General features: G+C 47.3%; 1 protein-coding gene and 1 pseudogene across 5 annotated transcripts in view; both read right to left on the bottom strand.

Moving 5' to 3' along the window:
- Positions 1-19,480, bottom strand: part of PRIMPOL (primase and DNA directed polymerase) — an 82,548-nt gene that overhangs the window by 56,770 nt on the left and 6,298 nt on the right. The gene's annotated exons all lie outside the window — the stretch shown is intronic.
- On the bottom strand, positions 7,398-7,502 carry LOC148506318 (U2 spliceosomal RNA; annotated as a pseudogene).

Genomic DNA, 19,480 nt, shown 5'->3' with positions numbered 1-19,480 from the left:
GGTATATATGAAACATAAATGAATTTTATGTATGTACACAAACTTTGTTTGAGCCTCAAAATTATTGAAGTTATTGTATAAAATTATTTGCAGGCTATGAGGATATGGTGTATATGAAACATAAATGCATTCTGTGTTTAGATTTGGGTCCCATTCCCAAGATATTACACTATAGTATGCAAATATTCCAAAATATCGAATATTCCAATATCCAAAATACCCCTGGTCCCAAGCATTTTGGATATGGGAGACAACCTGTATTATAAAATAAACCTAATAGAAAAGCTGTATACAAGTGAATAGTGAGGGGTACCAGGGTGCTAATTAGTCCTTTGGCTGTTAAAAGAAAGATATACATGTTTATGTGGGAGAGTTGGCACTGGTGGTGTTGCCAGTTTTTAAAGAATGTGTATTCTTGAATGCCTGTGTGCAATATCACAGTGTATCTTGCAGAACAAGACCTTATATGTGTAAAGAAATAAATATTAATACTATGTATAATAGAGAATATTTATTTTAGAACAGCCATAATGCTAAAGTAAATATTTAATGAGGGGCTCTTGGGACCTTCAGCATTTGCGTGTATTTAGCACAGTTCTCTACTATAGGTGAAGGGACACTCTATAGCACAAAAGGGGGCATCCCAGCCCAATATTACACTGAGAATGTCAGGAGGTCCTGCCAATGTTGCTCCTTATAATGATTTCTCACAAGTCTAAGTATATATACACAAAAGAATATATATATATATATATATATATATATATACACACACAGTCAGGTCCATAAATATTGGGACATTGACAGAATTTTCATATTTTGTCCTCTATTCACCACCACAATGGCTTTGAAATGAAACAAACAAGATGTGATTTAACTGCAGACTTTCAGATTTAATTTGAGGGTAATTACATCCAAATCGGGTGAACGGTGTAGGAATTACAACGGTTTCTATATGTGCCTCCCACTTTTTAAGGGGCCAAAAGTAATGGGACAAACTAAACAATCCTAAATCTAACTTTCACTTTTTAATACTTTGTTGCAAATCCTTTGCAGGCAATTACAGCCTGAAGTCTGGAACGCATAGACATCACCAGACGCTCGGTTTCATCCCTGGTGATGCTCTGCCAGGCCTCTACTGCAAATGTCTTCAGTTCCTGCTTGTTCTTGGGGCATTTTCCCTTCATCAAGTGAAATGCATGCTCAATCGGATTCAGGTCAGGGGATTGACTTGGCCATTGCATAACATTACACTTTTTAGCCTTAAAAAACTCTTTGGTTGCTTTTGCAGTATGCTTCGGGTCATTGTCCATCTGCACTGTGAAGCACTGTCCAATGAGTTCTGAAGCATTTGACTGAATATGAGCATATAATATTGCCCGAAACACTTCAGAATTCATTCTGCTGCTTTTGTCAGCAGTCACATCATCAATAAATACAAGGGAACCAGATCCATTGGCAACCATACATGCCCACGCCATGACACTACTACCACCATGCTTCACTGATGAGGTGGTATGTTTTGGATCATGAGCAGTTCCTTTCCTTCTCTTCCCATCACTCTGGTGTCTCATCTGTCAATAGAATGTTGTTCCAGAACTGTAATGGCTTTTTTAGATGTTGTTTGGCAAACTCTAATCTGGTCTTCCTGTTTTTGTGGCTCACCAATGGTTTGCATCTTGTGGTGAACCCTCTATATTCACTCTTGTGAAGTCTTCTCTTGATTGTTGACTTTGACACATATACATCTACCTCCTGGAGAGTGTTCTTGATTTGGCCAACTGTTGTGAAGGGATTTTTCTTCACCAGGGAAATAATTCTTCTGTCATCCACCACAGTTGTTTTCCGTGGTCTTCCCGGGTCTTTTGGTGTTGCTGAGCTCTCCGGTGTGTTCTTTCTTTTTAAGAATGTTCCAAACAGTTGATTTGGCCACACCTAATGTTTTTGTTATCTCTCTGATGGGTTTGTTTTGATTTTTCAGACTAATGATGGCTTACTTCACTGATAGTGACAGCTCTTTGGATCTCATATTGAGAGTTGACAGCAACTGATTCCAAATGCAAATGTCACACCTAGAATCAACTCCAGACCTTTTACCCGCTTAATTGATAATGAAATAACGAGGGGATAGCCCACACCTGTCCATGAAATAGCTTTTGAGTTGATAGTCCCATTACTTTTGGCCCCTTAAAAAGTGGGAGGCACATATTGAAACTGTTGTAATTCCTACACCGTTCACCTGATTTGGATGTAATTACCCTCAAATTAAATCTGAAAGTATGCAGTTAAAGCACATCTTGTTTGTTTCATTTCAAAACCATTGTGGTGGTGAATAGAGGCCAAAATCTGAAAATTCTGTCAATGTCCCAATATTTATGGACCTGACTGTGTGTATATGTATATATATATATATATATATATATATATATATATATATATATAGTGTGACACCCACCCCTGTATAGTGGGCTGCACCCATTGTGTGAAATGCCCTCCCACGCACAATAAGACTTTCCACTAGTCTCAATTGATTTATTAAATGTCGGGTTGTAAAACCCGACACTTCTGTTCGTGTTTATGCACGATAATTAAAAGAGCAGTGTTTTTACTAGCAAGACACAGCTAGTAAAAGCACTGCCCTTTTAACTTCATAAACAAACCCCCAAATCTTCAAGCTTATCAAATTCCAGAGCCGCACACATAACCTACATAAGCTATTCTACCCAATTACATCCCCTCTATACAGTCATATTTTCTCTTTCTTCAGTTTAACATCCTCCTGACCCTTGGTCAACATTCCTGTGTGACTGGGTCATACAGTCCACCAAGAGCCTCTGCAATCTGACTGGACCATTATGCTATAGTTAGCACCTATCCTTGTGAATCAGTGCCTAATTCCCTAAAGATTGTAAGCTTGAGAGCAGGGCCCTCTTACCTCTATGTCTGTCTGTTATTACCCAGTCTTGTTTTATTACGGTTTGCTCTCAATTGTAAAGAGCAACAGAATATGTTGCTCTATAATAGGATTTTTGGTCAACTTACCATTGAATCCTTCTCTTAAGCAGGCTGGGAAACATTGGACCATGAGATTGTAGGTTGGGGATGGAGCTGGCACTTAATAAAATGTAGCTTTAAATCCTAAGCTCCTCCCCCCTGCAATCCCACAATTCCAGTACTTCTTTAAAAGAGTCTGGAGAGGAGTAGCAGGAACCCCGTGAAACTGTTTAGAATAACCAAACATACCAGTAGGGACAAGACCGGTCAAGAACCAAACACCTCGAACGACTGAGCATGAGGGAGGGTGTTCCCCAGCCTGCTTAAGAGAAAAGGATTCACCGGTAAGTTGACCAAAAAAAACTATTTTCTCTAGCAGCAAGGCTGGGGAACACTGGACTATGGGACATTCAAAAGCCGCCCCCAGGGGAGGGAACGCTCAGGCTGCCTGACCGGAGAACTGTACTCCCAAAGTGGGTGCTGCCAGAGGCAAACAAAATCTGAAACGTAAATAAGAGCAAACGTGCGGACAGGGAACCAGATTGCCGCACAGTGGACCTGTGCTTCTGAAGTCCCGTGTCGCACTGCCCAAAAGATTGCCGCCGCCTTAGCGGAAGGCACTGACACCCAGTTTGGTGGCAGTTGACCTGCACCAGAATGAGTAATGACCGAGCTGATCCAACGCGCAATGGTCTGCTGAGTAGCCGGCCAACCGTGTTCCGACGCGTCATAAATAACCCGTAGAGTACAGTGCGGCGTACCAAAGAAGACGCCTCCAAGGAAATCTGCAGAGCTCAGCCCATCTAGCAGAGCCAGATCATCCCAGTCCTGGGAATTCGCCAAAGGAGGAAGAACCGGAAGGACAACATCGGATAACCAGCGTCGGCTGGAATCGTAAAATCTGTACGGAGAACCGCACAATCTACATGGAAGATGAGTAAATACGGAACTATGCTGAGGGAAGGCAATAGCCATAAGGAAGAACAGCTTCCAAGCAACTGACTGAAGATCCATTGTATGCAATGACTCCAATGGAGCCTGTGTGAGAGCCCAGAAGACTAGATTAAGAATCCACAGCTCCACCTGCGGATGAAATGGTTGAGAATACTCAGCACACCGTGCAAAAATGGTTTGGACCCTTGGAAGAAGAGCCAAACGCAGCTGGAAAGAAAATGACAGGGCCAACACCTGTAACGTCACAAGACAAAGTCGTCAGCTGTCCTCCAAACTCTCCAGAAAGAAGGCCAAGTAATGTAAGAAGCAAAAACTTGTAACGGTTACACCATAAGAGGTAGAGTTTCCAAACCCGGAGGTAAGCGCAACATGGAAACGGAGTCCTGGTTTGCAGCCTAGTACAGACCATGAGAGAGAAAGACCTGTAGCTTTATCACTCCCAGGCACAGAAGGCCAGACGCGAAAACCAACAGTGGAAGTCCCCCAGTAGAAACGAGCCTAGTTGCTGCGGGTCTAGACAAAGTGAAAGACGCCACACCGGGCCTACCGACTTTGGGAGAACATCAGTGAACCATGACCAGTGAAGTCAGCCTGGAGCCACCAGGATTACCCTCACTCGGGAAGACTTAATGCCCCTGGACACGTGAAGGAACAGTGTGGACAGCGGAAATAGTTGCTCTGGATGAAAATTTCACGGAACAGTCAAGCCAGCCATTTGCAGAAGCCAGCGCATACCCGGATCCCATCCAAAACTTTGGAGCCTTATAAATGTGCAAAGAGGCCCTGAAATCCCCACGTGGAAGGCCTCATTCCCAAACAGTAGGAAGACCACGAGAAAGAGAAAGAGACCACTGCTCTGGGAGAAACGAGGTTCTGCTGAGGAAGTCCATTGTCCAATCATCGTCATGACCACCACTGAGAGACGGAACAAAAGTTTCTGCCCTGGAAAGACTATGGTATCTCTGCCGCACACTTTTGCCTGCCGGAAGACTTACCTATGCCAACACCGAGTCATTGTCCGAACCAACTGAGATTGGCCAGCATGGGCAGACAGGGCCCTTTAGAACGATGGCTTGGAGCTCGAGCACATCGAACAGCCGAGCCGTTGTGGACAGTGGGCCTGATTCAGACCCGGTCACAAGCGCTGTGCGCTTGCAACCGGGTCGATGGTGGGCCAGTGCGCATGCGTACGACGGAGCCGGCTGTCGAGCACATGCGCGAGACCCGGATAGCGACGGGCACTCCGTCGCTCCGGGTCTCGCAACAAAGGGGGCGAGCTGTCGATGTTGAGTGACAGCTCGCCCCCTTTGATGGATGGGCCGGGGGAGTGGCTACACAAACGGAGGTGTTCCCATGTGAATGCCTCCGTTTGGGGGTGGCCCCACTGACATCACGAGTGATGTCAGTGGGAGAGATTTCGGCTCTGTTAGAGCCGAAATCTCTCTGGGGCTTGCGGCAACGAGACCCTACCACAAGGGTCTCGTCGCAAGCCCAATGGTCGCGATGGTCTTGACCATCTCGACCATCTTTCTGGCCGCTCACTATAGCTGTGGGTGGTCCCCCACAGCTATGCGAGCGACCTGGAGGCCACTCTACATTAAAAAAAAAAAAAAAAAAGACCGGCCCTGATTCAGAGCGAGCGCTCTGTCAGAACGTCCGGCTCTGAATCAGGCCCAGTGACCCAAGGCCCCAGAGCCAAAAAACAACTTCACGGTACCTCAGCCCAGGAGACTCGTGGCCGTGGCTACAATGAGCCCATCCGGAAGCACCAAGGAGTGGACCTAGAGGAAGAGAACGGAAACACTCCACCAATGGAGAGTGACGGGTGCTGCTGTATGGAATGGGAACGGAAACGAGAGGGATGCCGTGCAACCCTATCAAGATTGGAGAATTACAAACTGGAACTCCTGTATTTAGAACCTGGTGTACTGAATACCAACTTGCCCAACAACTGACTGTTCAACTGACCGAACCACTGAGACTAAGGTCGGTAGGGTCCCAGCACTGTCCGCCGCAAGACAACGCCACTGGAGAGAGGTGTCGAAGGCCACCCCAGAACTGAAGGCGCAGACAGGGAAGCAAGGAAGACCTCGCAAAGTTGGGATATAGCCCTGATCTGAAAGTACTTGAAACAAGCGACCTAAGAAGGTCCATAACTCTGAAGCAAAGGTATTCTACACTAGCAGAACCTCCGAAGAGGGCCAAATTGTGATACCTGCTGTGCACACTATGCGCGGCAGTGCCAACCATGTTGTGTTGCAACTACACAGAGACAGGGCTCGACCGAACGGTAGGGTCCAGAATAGACAAGGAACCGAGTCAAGTACCCACTGAGGACGTAGGACGACCTGCCACAAACAGAATCCGAAAACAAGCGTTCCAGATGTCTAGCGAGGAGGTCTTGGCCTCCATGCTGTGGATCCTGGATCGGAGAGTTCATGCGAACTGAACTACCCACCCCCTGGTGCTCAAGGCACGAAGAGACAAGATCGGACGGAATTAGCCAGTCGGCCTGAGAACTAGGAAGGAGATAGAACCCCAGTTTCCGTACCTGCGGCGGAACTGGAGCAAAACATGCCGGCTGAGAGGTATGGGATGAGAGCCGGCCCAATTGTGAAAAATACAATAAGCCACGCTGTAGTGGCGGATATCCGATGTCCCAGATGGAACCATAGCGAAAAATGGCAAGCACCCAGCAGGCTAAAGACGTCACCAATTGGTCGTTGACCCAGAGCAAGAGAGAGAGAGAGAGAGCGAGAGCGAGACACACTCTGTTAGGCCATAGGCTTGGAGCATTGTCCCCATAACGGAGAGTTTTACTAGAAATTCTGCCTCCAGAAAACCAACAGCTGCTGGGGAAGAAGCGGCTTGTGTCAGACTGACCATCCAAGGAAGCACCACCCTGAAAGAGGAGCGAAAACTTGGCAATGCAGACCCCACCATTGGGGACAGCCACCAACAGAGTAAAGTCCTTACCAAACCGTTCATAGTGTAAGGAACAATCCAGCAAAGAACGCGGATGCGAAGAGTATAGCCAAAGGGCCCTTTAAGCCAAACCGGCCGTAGCTGACAACTCGGAAGCTGCCTGTGGCCCGTCTTGCCTGGCCTACCACACAGAGCTTGCCGCGCATGTCCTGCCAATGCAAAAGGGAATCCCAGGGCAAATCACTGTGAAGCCCCACGACGAAGTCGGCAGCAGTAGTGACCATAGATCACGCCACGCATGGTAGTAAACAGCGGCCAAAATACAGCAAAAACCCTGCATACAAACTCCACAGTGTTAGGGCTGTAGCGGAAATCGAACCCACGACCGCAGTGCGGCGAGGCCCCAACACCAACCATCGCACCGTCCGTGTTGTCAGAGTAGCGGATAGATCCTCTTCAGTAGATGTACACTGACTTCATCAGTTACTGTCCAACGCCATTAGTCACCATCTATGTGGACATAGAGGAGGTATATAAACCTGTGGCGATTCAGAGAGGGGGCGTATAAGATATTAAACTGATAACAACACATGCTACACTTGATCTTAGCCAAAAGGTCGAGAAACAAAGCATGTTGTCAAGAGTCCCCAGCTTCTTTAACATCTAACAGCAGTTGTGCATCTAAACCCAATTAGCAGGTAGTAATTAAAACAAGTACCCAGTTGTTAGTAAATGAAAACAGGGTTCCCCAGGCAGCTTAATACAGCAACAAGAGTACTTCCAGGGGACCAACACCGCCACTGCAAGGAAGAGGATTTGTGCAGAGCAGACGAATGTAGCAGTCTCGGCAGATGCATGACTCATCCGAGCATCCCCTGCTGTCCCCGCTGACTGAACCGCTGCCGAAGGGGGAGAGCAGCGCTGGAAGCTCCGCCCCCTCCAATCTTCACTCTCCAGGGACACCGAGTACTTCCCATTGTGAGGGAACACGCCGGTCCAGCCCGGCTATTCCGGGCAGCCTGTGGCATGCGCGCTCCTCCTGCATCTGTGTGAGGGGAGCCGCTGCCAAAGAAACCCAGCAAAATGGCGGCCGTCAATCGGGACCACACCAGCAGCCAGCACCCTCTAAAAGGGCGACAGTGTGCGCCGGTCCACGGGCCCAGGCGGTCTCAACGGAGACCGGAGTGCCCTGAACAAAGTTCCAAGCCGCCGCTGCACTCCTACTGTGCGCTGCTACAAGCAGCACACAGACAGACCTAACTAGAAATAAAAATGTTACAAAGAAAAATATAAAAAAAATAAGCTATAATAAAGAGCTGCGTAGCAGCTCTCCTACAACGTGCCCTATCCTCAGGTACTTAAAGAACATTGGAATTGTGGGATTGCAGTGGGGAGGAGCTTATGGTTTAAAGCTACATTTCATTAAGTGCCAGCTCCAGCCTCAACCTACAATCCCATGGTCCAGTGTTCCCCAGCCTTGCTGCAAGATAAATAAGTAACTATTAATAATAATAAAAAGATAAATAAATACGTCAAATTCTCTCATGCACCAAGGGGCTTATGTAATAGGGTGCGATCTGCAGCCACTGTGGGAATTCCTAAGAGTCTTCCAATATTTTTAAAGCGGCAACCATTTTAAAGGTAAAACCAGCTTTGTTTTAACTTTAAAATGATTGGCGCTTTAAAAATACGTGAAGACTCGCGGCTGCAGATCGCACCCACATAAGCCCCCACAGCGTGCACATACATAGAGTGTCCAAAAAATTGTTCAATATCCCAGAAAGACATTATAGAGGTAGAGATGAACAGAGGTCACAACCACCAAAACCCCCTCAAGGTAGACTGTTTACACAATGTTGTTAAATACATTGTAAGCACTTGTTGACTGACAGCGCAGTTCTTACAGGATGTAGTCAGCATCCCGGCGTGCGGGATGCCGACGTTCCTAATACCGGCGCCGAAATCCCGACAGGTCGGAATCCCGACACCAGTATCCTGGACCGTCGGCATCCCGAAGGTAAGTATCGGAGTGCACAGGGAGGGGTTACATAGCGGGGTTAGGCACCAGGGAGGGAGGGTTATGATTAGGGTGCAGAGAGGGGGAGGTTAGGTTTAGGCACCGAGAAGGATGGGTTAGGGTAGGGGTTAAAAAAATACTTACTATTCACTTCAATGCGTGTCGAGATTTTGCCTGTCGGGATGCCACTGTCGATATTCTGACTGGCGGCATCCCGACAGCCGGGATATCATACCCAACCCGTTCTTACCTCTATCTATTTGTTCCACGTTTATTTAAGTCTGCAGAGTCATAATCAAGAACAGCAGCTGGTAACAGCCTACAACTGCTACATTCCAGGGATAACCAGCACCTATTGGTTTTTAGTTTGCTTATAATAATAATTTTACTTATATAGCGCTTTTCTCCCATAGGACTCAAAGTCGCTTTACAGACATCAAAAACATGGTACATTGTACAAGGATTTGGTGTTGCAAAAAAATAGAAAACCACACAGAGATAATTGTTTACACAATGGCCACTTGTCAAGAAGCACATAACAGGTTCTTCTTGCGCTCTCTCTTCCTTATGCTGGCCATACACGCTACAATTATCGGGGTGATCCGCCTGATATCGGCGGATCGCCCCGATAATTGTAGCGTGTGGGGGGGCGACCGAGGGTTAAATATTGCTCGGTCGGGCATGCCGGGTTGTCCAGCATGCCCGTCCATGCCGCCTGATGCGATATTTCCCGGTAAACTGTCGGCCGCATCGGGCAGTGTATGCCCAGCCGCGGCCAACAGACAGACATTTCCTGTGTTCCTTAATACGGAAGGAGCAGAGAAATGTCTCCTCCCCCCGGGGGCGGAGCGCGGATGTCTGCCGAATACACTGCGAGAGAACTCTCACAGTGTATGCCGGCGACATCTGCGGCTGGCAGCCGGCCAGATAAAATGTCTGTCGGTCTGACAGACATTTATCTGGCCGTGTATGCCCAGCATTAGTGAGAGTCTGCGGATCTCTCTGCACTTCTACTCAATTATGCAAAAAAAATGTCAAACACATACCAATAACTACAACCCCTTAAAGTGAAATGATTACAAGATGGTCAATTGACACAAGGCACGTAGCAAGTTTGTAATGGCCTGAGGGTTTCTCCACACTTTAACACTTTACTCAATGACCAATATAAAAAATACCAAATAGGCTCATGGTGCAGTAAACTGACAGAATGGGGCATATTCAATTAAACGCGAAAAGTCCCGGACTTCTCGCATGCCGGAGTTTGCGCCGTCATCGCTGGTTTTGCCTGCGGAAAAGCATCGCGCACGTCCCCGCTTATCCCCGTATTCAATTCCAAAGGACGCGAAAACGCGTCCCAGCGAAACTCAAACAGGCGAAAAGTGTTAGCCGAAATGGGGAAATCAGTCTGACGCCCCCCGAAAAATGCACTAACATTGGGGACCAATGTAGATGTCCCCAATTAGCCCTACTGAAGCTATCTGGAGTACTTAAGTGCTGTCAATTGCTCCACAATAGCGTCTTTGCACAAGTGGTGAAGAATAGCATTAAGCAGGTTTTTTGTGGTGAAAATAAGTAGTCCTGTCTAATTTGGGGTACTTGAAAATGGGTGCAAGCATGGTTATAATTTGTTAAAGTCAAACTTTAAAAAGCGCCAAAAACGCACCTTCAGCAAAGTCGTGCAATTAAAAAAAAAAAAAAAACCTTCCCCAAAGTGTATTTCGCTAGTTTTTAAGTTGGTACATCAACTTTGAACTTTTTCGCCCCCTTTTTCAAAGCTGCCGCCGGAGCTAGAGTGAACACTCTATATATATATATATATATATATATATATATATATATATAATGTATGTATGTATGTATGTATAATGTATTCCCAGGTTCCATCTGCGCCCACTACACTCTGATGTGTCTTACTACATCTTGCAGTCAGTAGGAAGTGATTCTCATCATTTGTATTTGTCCTAAAACAGCCTAGCGGGAAAGCTATATATACATACATACATACATACATACATACATACATACATATATATAATCTGCACTACCATTCAAAAGTTTGGGGTCACTCAGACAATTTAGTGTTTTACATGAAAACTGACTTATTTTTCAAATGAGTTAGAAATAAGGCAAGGTTAGAAATATTGATTTTTATTTGAAGTAATAATTTTGTCCTTCAAACTTTGCTTTCATCAAAGAATGCTCCTTTTGCAGCAATTACAGCATTGCAGACCTTTGGCATTCTAGCTGTTAATTTGTTGAGGTAATCTGAAGAAATTTCACCCCACGCTTCCTGAAGTACCTCCCACAAGGAGGTGGATTGGCTTGATGGGCACTTCTTGTGTACCATACGGTCAAGCTGCTCCCACAACAGCTCAATGGGGTTGGTGACTGCGCTGGCCACTCCATTACAGACAGAATACCAGCTGCCTGCTTCTTCCCTAAATAGTTCTTGCATAATTTGGAGGTGTGCTTTGAGTCATTGTCCTGTTGGAGATGGAAATTGGCTCCAATCAAGCGCTGTCCACAGGGTATGGCATGGCGTTGCAAAATGGAGTGATAGCCTTCCTTATTCAAAAATAGGATTTTTGGTCAACTTACCGTTGAACCCTTTTCTCTGAAGCAGGCTAGGGAACACTGGACCATGGGATTGTAGGTTGTTGCTGGAGCTGGCACTTAATAAAATTGTAGCTTTAAATCCTATGCTCCTCCCTCCTGCTATCCCACAATTCCAGTACTTCTTTAAAAGAGTCCGGAGAGGAGTAGCAGGTACCCCATGAAACTGTTTAGAACAAACCAACAAACCAGTAGGGCAAAGACCGGTCAAAACCCAAACACCTCGCACGACTGAGCGTGAGGGAGGGAACGCAGTGTTCCCCAGTTTGCTTAAGAGAAAAGGATTCAACGGTAAGTTGACCAAAAATCCTATTTTCTCTTGCAGCAAGGCTGGGGAACACTGGACCATGGGACGTTCAAAAGCCGCCCCCAGGGGAGGGAACGCTAAGGCTGCCTGACTGGAGAACTGTACGACCCCAGAGGGTGCCGCCAGAGGCAAAAAAACCTGAAGCACTAAAATGAGCAAACGTGCGGACAGGGGACCAGAGAACTGTACGACAGACTGTGCTGCTGGTAACGAGTCACACTGCCCATAAGATAACTGACGCCCTGGCTAAAGGCGCTGACACGGGGTCTGGTGGCGGTCGCCCCGCCCCAGAAGAGGCATGAGTGATGACCGAGTGGATCCAATTACGCAAGGGTCTGCTGAGTAGCCGGTCAACCTTGTAATGCGCTTCAAAGGAGGCTGCAGAGAACAGTGTGGTGTACAGCCCAGCTAGCAAAACCATCTCATCCCAGTCCCAAGCAGTCCTGTAAGGACAAAAGATCAGAAAGATGACATCCTTGTGGAAGAAACAAACGCCAACACAAAACCATGCCAATTGAAGGCCATAGCCATGAGGAAGACCAGCTCAGAAGCAACTAACTGAAGATCAGCTGAACGCTCCAACACCCCTGCCGCTTGTGTCAGAGCCGAGTCCACGGCACCACCTGCGGCTGAAACAGTGTCTGAATACACAGCACACCTAGTAAAAAGGATTTGGACCTTCGGAAGAAAGGCCAAACGCAGCTGGAAATAAAGTGACCGGGCCAAATCCAGTATAGTCACAAAATGAAGTAGTCAACCGGCCTCCAAAGCCCCGCGAAGGAAGACCAAGGAACGTGAGAAGTGAAAAACTTATAATCTACCCAAAACAAAAAGCAGTTTCCCAACTCAGAGGAAACGCGAGATATAAGCTTTCCCACACCTTGGCACGAAGGCCAGATCGGGAAAACCAACAGAGGAAGGTCCCTGCATAGAAACAATGGACCGTGTAGCAGCAGGTCCGGGCGAAGTGGAAGACACAATCCAGGACATACCGACTGCCTGAGAATGTCCCCACATCATGACCAGTGGAGCCGGCCTGGAGCCTCTAGCATTACCCGAACACGGGTAGGCTTTACACGCCAGTAGAACCGAAGGTAACAGTGGGAATAGCAGAACCGATGCGCTAGCTGAAACATGTACGGAACAGTCAAGGCATCCTCTGTGGAAGCCAACAGACAACCCTGTGAAGTCTTGAAGACGTGTCGAGAGGCCCTAAGTTCCTCTCGCTGAAGACCTAGCCAAACGAACGTCAGGGAGACCACTGAATAGCGAGACCAATGCCCTGGGAGGAAATTCCGCTGTCCTCATTACCGCTGAGAGTATCAGAGCTCTAGGGCCCCCCGGATGATGTACATTTGCCACTGTGCAGTTGTTTGACCGACTGCAAACCTGCTGGCCGGTGAGGACGGACAGGGCCCCCAAGAGAGGCAGAAAAATGGTTCAGTGCTCGAGCCCATCACTCAGCCGAGCCATTGTGGACGGCTACTCAACGGCCCTAGAGCCGTAAAGGCCACGTCATGGCCCCTTAGTCCAAGAGATTCATGTCCGTGGGTACCACAAGCCCATCCAGAAGGGACCCAGGAACGGACCTAGAGGAGAATACCGGAATACAGCGAATGAGAGTGAGTAGTGCGGTCGGACCGAACCAGGAACCTAGACTAGAGGGGTGCCAGCAACCCTTACAAGGCTGGAGACGTACCCAATGGAACGCCCACGAGTGACCTCAGTCCAATGAATGGTTGCTAAGTGGAGACTCACATGCCCAAAAAGCGAATGCTCCGCAAGAGCGACGGACAAGGCACCAACAGAACGGGTGAGACCAAGGTCAGTAAGGGTCGTGCACTGGCCACCCCAAGAGACAAATCCTGCTGGAGAGAAATGTCGAAAGACCACTTTCAGAGCTGAAGGCGCCTACAAGGAAGCAGGGGAGGCCTTGCGACGTCGTGAAACCAGCGACCTAGAAAGGTCCGTAACTGTGACGCCCAAGTATCCATCACAAACTGAAACCCGAAAAGAGCATAGTTGTGATACCTTCAATGTTCAATATGCGCGGTATCACCGCCTTTAGTCTGATGCAAACCCAAGGAGCCGGGGCTCCACCGAACGGTAAGGCCCAGCCCAGACTGGGGCAGATTTGATTAATAAGAGATGAATTGGAGTATGGTGCGCAATTAAAGTCAAATGAGAACAAATAACAACACTTGGATCTACAAAGCTGCTACAATGAATGGGAACTGCTACCCACCAAATATGAAACAAAAGAAAAAAGAAGAATGTAGCGCTAGTAGATACAATGAACACACAATTTAATATCAATATATCAAACAATTAAGCAATAGAACATATACACAATAAAAATAATACACTGTATCTCATCGGAGGTCGATATTAGGAATCTCCCTGGAATGATTGATAAGTTCCAAAATGTATAGCAGTGACCCGACTGTAACTGGTGATAGCAAGGGGAGATACCACTAGGATAGTGGACCGATGGACAAATCAATGCACCTGGTATCCAGCTAGTATATTATTCTCCAGATCAAAACAGTTCCATAGGGGCCGTGGTAAAGTAACTTAGTCTCGCGGCTCACCTTGTATTCAGATAGTGTCCAGTGGGGGATCTCCACCAGCTCACGGCTGGTCTGCACGTGCTAACCGCGGCACCTGGGCTATGGATAGTCGGTGTACCAGGATCTCTTGCTGCTGAGTCCGTGACTGCCAATCTGCAGCCCCGCAACACCGACTTAATGATAAAACTGGAAACGGTCCAAATCAAAAGGGGACATCCGTGAACGATGTATCACTGTGTGGGCTCAGCCAGTTAGGAGGAGAAAGTGCTCCCGTCGTCAGTAAGATGCACTAGATGCAGCTGCTGCCGAAATGGATTCGGTTCTCACCTGAGAGTGCCCCGCAGTCTGTATGAAGGTGAACACTCAGACCGTGGACGGGGTAAGGTACTCTTGTACAGTAAGGCTGTGGGATGCAGCTGCTGCCAGCATAGAATCAGTGCCACACAAATAGGATTCCCCCGCTCAGGAATGATCGTGGAGGGACAGGTGCATGCAATGCCAGAGTACCGCCCTATAGCCTTAACGCGTTTCTCCGGGACAACGCTCCCGGTTTCTTCAGGAGCCCTGTAGGAGTGTTCATTGTATCTACTAGCGCTACATTCTTCTTTTTTCTTCAGATTCGATTAATGATTGAGGAAGCAAGACGACCTGCCCAAAACGGTGAGGGTATGCATTCCATACGCAGAGCGAGCATGAGTTGGCCTCCGTGCTGTGGGACCTGATCGTAGAGGGTGCATTCGAATGGAACTACCCATTGCTTGGAGCTCGAGGCACGAAGATCCAAGGTCGGCCGGAAAAAGCTGTCCAGCAATCGAACAAGAAAGGATCCAGAAACCCAGCTTCTGTGCCTGCGGAAGGACTGGAACAAAAAAACACCGGTCGAGAGGATTTGAACAATGGCTCGGTCAATGCCCCCATGCCGCGCACCTGGAGAAGAGCGACGTTAAGAAATCCAAAGCAATGCCTTGGCAGCGGACACAGAGATTCATGGTGGAACCCTAGCCATTATGCCTAAAACCCAGATGCCCTAAGACGTCACTCAATGGTTGCTGAACTCACCATTTGCACATGTAATCGGTATAAAAGATACCTCCTGAGGCACAAGGCTTCCCTGGAATCCTGACTCCAAAACGGTGAATCTTGTGGCAGACAGAAAAGAGGAGCGTACGCTTGGAAAAAACAGACCAGGCAGGAGGGGACCGCTGCCGGAAGAAAACCTGTGGGGAACACGGTATCCAGTACTGGCAAAAAAAAAAGAACGTTCCTACCAAACCGAAAAAATAGTAAGGAACATTCTGGTATAAGTGCCAAAAGGCCCTTCGGGCCCAGACAGCCGTAGATAAAATTCCTCAGCTATCTCTCTTGCATGGATTCCCACACAGAGTCTACCGCAAACTTGCCCACCAAACAGGCAGGGAATCCCAGGGCGAACTATTGTAAATGCCTAGGACAAGTTCGTCAGCCGAAGTGACCATAGTAGACACCAATTATGCCATGTCCCCGAGGGTATGAAATAGACAGGAGACAACCCTCCAAGGGTTAGCTAGCAGATCCCTAATAGATGTTGCATGCGTTGAGCCAAAGGTCTGTCGCAGCAAGAACAGCGGGATGTGGTTCCACCTGGGTACATAATTCGTTGGAAGGAATGATGAGCTCATAATCTAGTGTCTCCTCTGCCTCCCTGAGGAGACTGGAGAGAGATTTGCCAAAGGGGAAGTAGTGACTTCCCGTCGCCCCTGCTTGGGAAGCCATATTCAAACTGCCTAAAGAGTGGTGCACAGCAGCAATTAGTCAAAGAGGACAGTATTCCCTCACACTCAAGACTGGGCAAGGCTTCGGAAGTTCCTACGTATGCAGAACTGCTTATTAAGCCCTGGAAGGAGGAAGACGCCTCCAAGACCAGTCTCCACCTGTGCCTCACACAGCTGAGTCTTACCAAACTCCCTATCCTGACACCGCCAAGCACAGAGCCCGAGTGGAACATACCGTACCCGGGAACCTCTAGAGGAAAAGGGAACACCAAAGTCTGTACTTGGAGCAGAATCGGCTTCGCCAGGGTAACCACGTACCTGCTGAGAGCCGAACTACGCCTGCCCCACCATGGTGGATGCAGCACCCTAGATGTCTTTGCGTCACCGGGCCCTATGCCCCATAGGCTCCTGAGGGCCACTGCCTGTTACCTGTGCATGAGGCCAACTAGAAATATCCCTGCCATAGAACCCTGAATAATTAGGGTGGTGGCGGGAAAAGAACCCACAATGCGTTGAGACAGCAATTCTAACCACTACACCGTCCGTGCCGCACCTTGTAACACAAGACAGTCTTCTGATTTACTTAGTCCACATAAGCATGTGCCCAATACATAGGCAGCTAATACAGTGTGACATGGGCAGTCACAATATGACATAGTAACACAAGACACGTAAATTTAGTGACAGTGTACATACATAATCTCCACAAGTATAGTGTACATACTTAGGCCCTACAAGTATAGTGTACATAGCTAGGCCCTACAAGTATAGTGTACATACAGAGGCCCCACACGTATAGTGTACATACAGAGGCACCACACGTATAGTGTACATACAGAGGCACCACAAGTACAGTGTACACACATAGGCCCCACAAGTACAGTGTACACACATAGGCCCCACACGTATAGTTGTCAGAGGCACTACAAGTACAGTGTACACACATAGGCCCCAAAAGTATAGTGTACATACATAGGCACCACAAGTACAGACCTTTTGATAAAGCTGTGGCTCAACACAGCGAAACGCGTTAAGTGACTGGCTATTCCCTTTCCCACCTACCCAGACCTACAGAAGCCGATATTTGTTTATTCCATCCCTTATTTATGGAAGATTGATGCTGCAAGACTACCATACCTCCTACCATCTATACCACCAGCCGATTGGAAGTGGGATTTATATTGTGACGACCAAGGAGTTGTCCCCACACCTTGCCAGCTGAGGTACCAAGTGCCCACTGGGCCGGAAACACAGGCTGAGATGGCAGTAGAGGCGGTTCCATACACCACCAGCCGACTGAATTTGACACACGGTAATATGGCAACAAGAGACATCATTTTACCCAATGTGTCTATTTGAGGATTTTTGGATTTGAGGTATCTTGGATTGCTATATCTTGCTAGCATCGTCTTAGGACCACTATCATTCATACTGGAAGTGGCATATGCTGACCTAAGTTCATTACATGAGAACTTTTTACCAGGTCATTCATCTCAGGCTCCTTGCTATTGCTCACATACCTGGGACTTCACTTTTGTAGTGGGAAAGTGATGTTTTAGCATTTTTATCGTATTCAATTATTTTTTTCTATCCATTTTTATTTACATTTTTTATTGCATGTTCTATTGTTGTGCATATTTACTGTATGTAGCGTATACTTTCTTGTATATGTAATAAATTATTATCTAATACTTCACCCTGTTTAGTCAAGCGCAGTATACATTCTTTTTTTCTCTACTTGGTGATGAGGACGGACTATCCTCCTTTTTGTACAGCTGCTTGCTACAGGGTTTAGAATCTCATCCCGTGGTAGCGCCATTTTTGTATTTTTATACCCCCTGTTATTTGAGGACTTGTGAGGCGTCTATTTCTCAAACTAGAGACTCTAATTTTCTTGTCTTCTTGCACAGTTGTGCACCGGGGCCTCCCACTTCTCTTTCTACTCTGGTTAGAGCCTGTTTGTGCTGTTCTCTGAAAGGGAATAGTACTTACCGTTGTAGGAAATGTTCAGTTTCTTGGCAATTTCTCACATGGAATAGCCTTCATTTCTAAAAACAAGAATACACTGTCGAGTTTCACATGAAAGTTCTCTTTTTCTGGCCATTTGGAGAGTATAATCGAACCCACAAATGTGATGCTCCAGATACTCAACCAGCTCAAAGGAAGGCCAGTTTTATAGCTTCTCTAACGAGCAAACCCGTTTTCAGCTGTGCTAACATAATTGCACAAGGGTTTTCTAAACATCCATTAGTCTTCTAACGCGCTTAGCAAACACAATGTACCATTAGAACACTGGAGTGATGGTTGCTGGAAATGGGCCTCTATACACCTAGGCATTTCCTTGCTTAAAGATACTTTCTCCTCCATTCCCGAGGATTATACACATGATATAGAGGAAAAGACTTTAGAAGGACTCTTGAATAAATTGGAAAATGTACTTATAAAGGAAAACAAAACTTGGTGGGAAATTGTAACTTTAGCGTACTATGGGCCTGATTCAGACCCACTCGCGAGCGGCTGTACGCTCGCAAGTGGGTCGATGGTCTGCACTGAGCATGCGCACGACGGAGGGAGCTCCGTCGTGCGTATGCGCCAGACACGACGAGCGAAGGACTTTCCTTCGCTCGTTGTGTCCGATCAAAGGGGGCGTGCTGTCAATGTTGATTGACAGCACGCCCCCTTTGGTGGGCGTGCCGGGGGCGTGCCTCCCTGACGGGGGCGTTCCCACGGGAACGCCTCCCGTCAGAAGCCGGCCCACTGACATCACTAGTGATGTCAGTGGGAGTGATTTTGGCTCTGATAGAGCCAAAATCACTCCGGAGCTTGCGGTTGAAAACCTCAACCGCAGGCTCCGGCTCGCAATTTCGATGGTCGCGATGGTCACGACCATCGCGGCCATCAAAATGCACGCTCGTATAGCCTGTGGGTGGTGACCCACAGCTATACGAGCGTCCAGGAGGACGCTCCATGAAAAAGGAGCCCGGCCCTCATGCAGAGCGTGCGCTCTGCTCAGAGCGTACGGCTCTGAATGAGGGCCTATGTTTCTGCCCAAATTATTCCCAAAAGATTAAAAATCAAGAAAAAGGCATCCTTTCAAAATACCTCGCCATCATTTAAATAGAAGTGGAATCAGATTATTAACAATTGCTCCTTTTCCCTAATCGACCTAATCTTGAAAGAGAGAAGGACTGAATTTAAAGTCTTAGAAGAGCAAACTGAACAGTATGAGCTCCTCATTAGTCCCTTTACAGACATGGAGGACTTCAAACGATTAGAAAACTGTGTTATCTCTAAGATCCAAAAAAACGAGAGGGAACTAATAAATAAAAAGAATAAAAAGATCTTT

Source organism: Taudactylus pleione, unplaced genomic scaffold, assembly GCF_031769625.1.
Source record: "Taudactylus pleione unplaced genomic scaffold, aTauple2 ptg000408l, whole genome shotgun sequence".
In the NCBI taxonomy this organism is placed as follows: Eukaryota; Metazoa; Chordata; class Amphibia; order Anura; family Myobatrachidae; genus Taudactylus; species Taudactylus pleione.
Note: the sequence above shows the minus strand (reverse complement) of the source record. Positions and strands in the feature narration are given on the sequence as shown.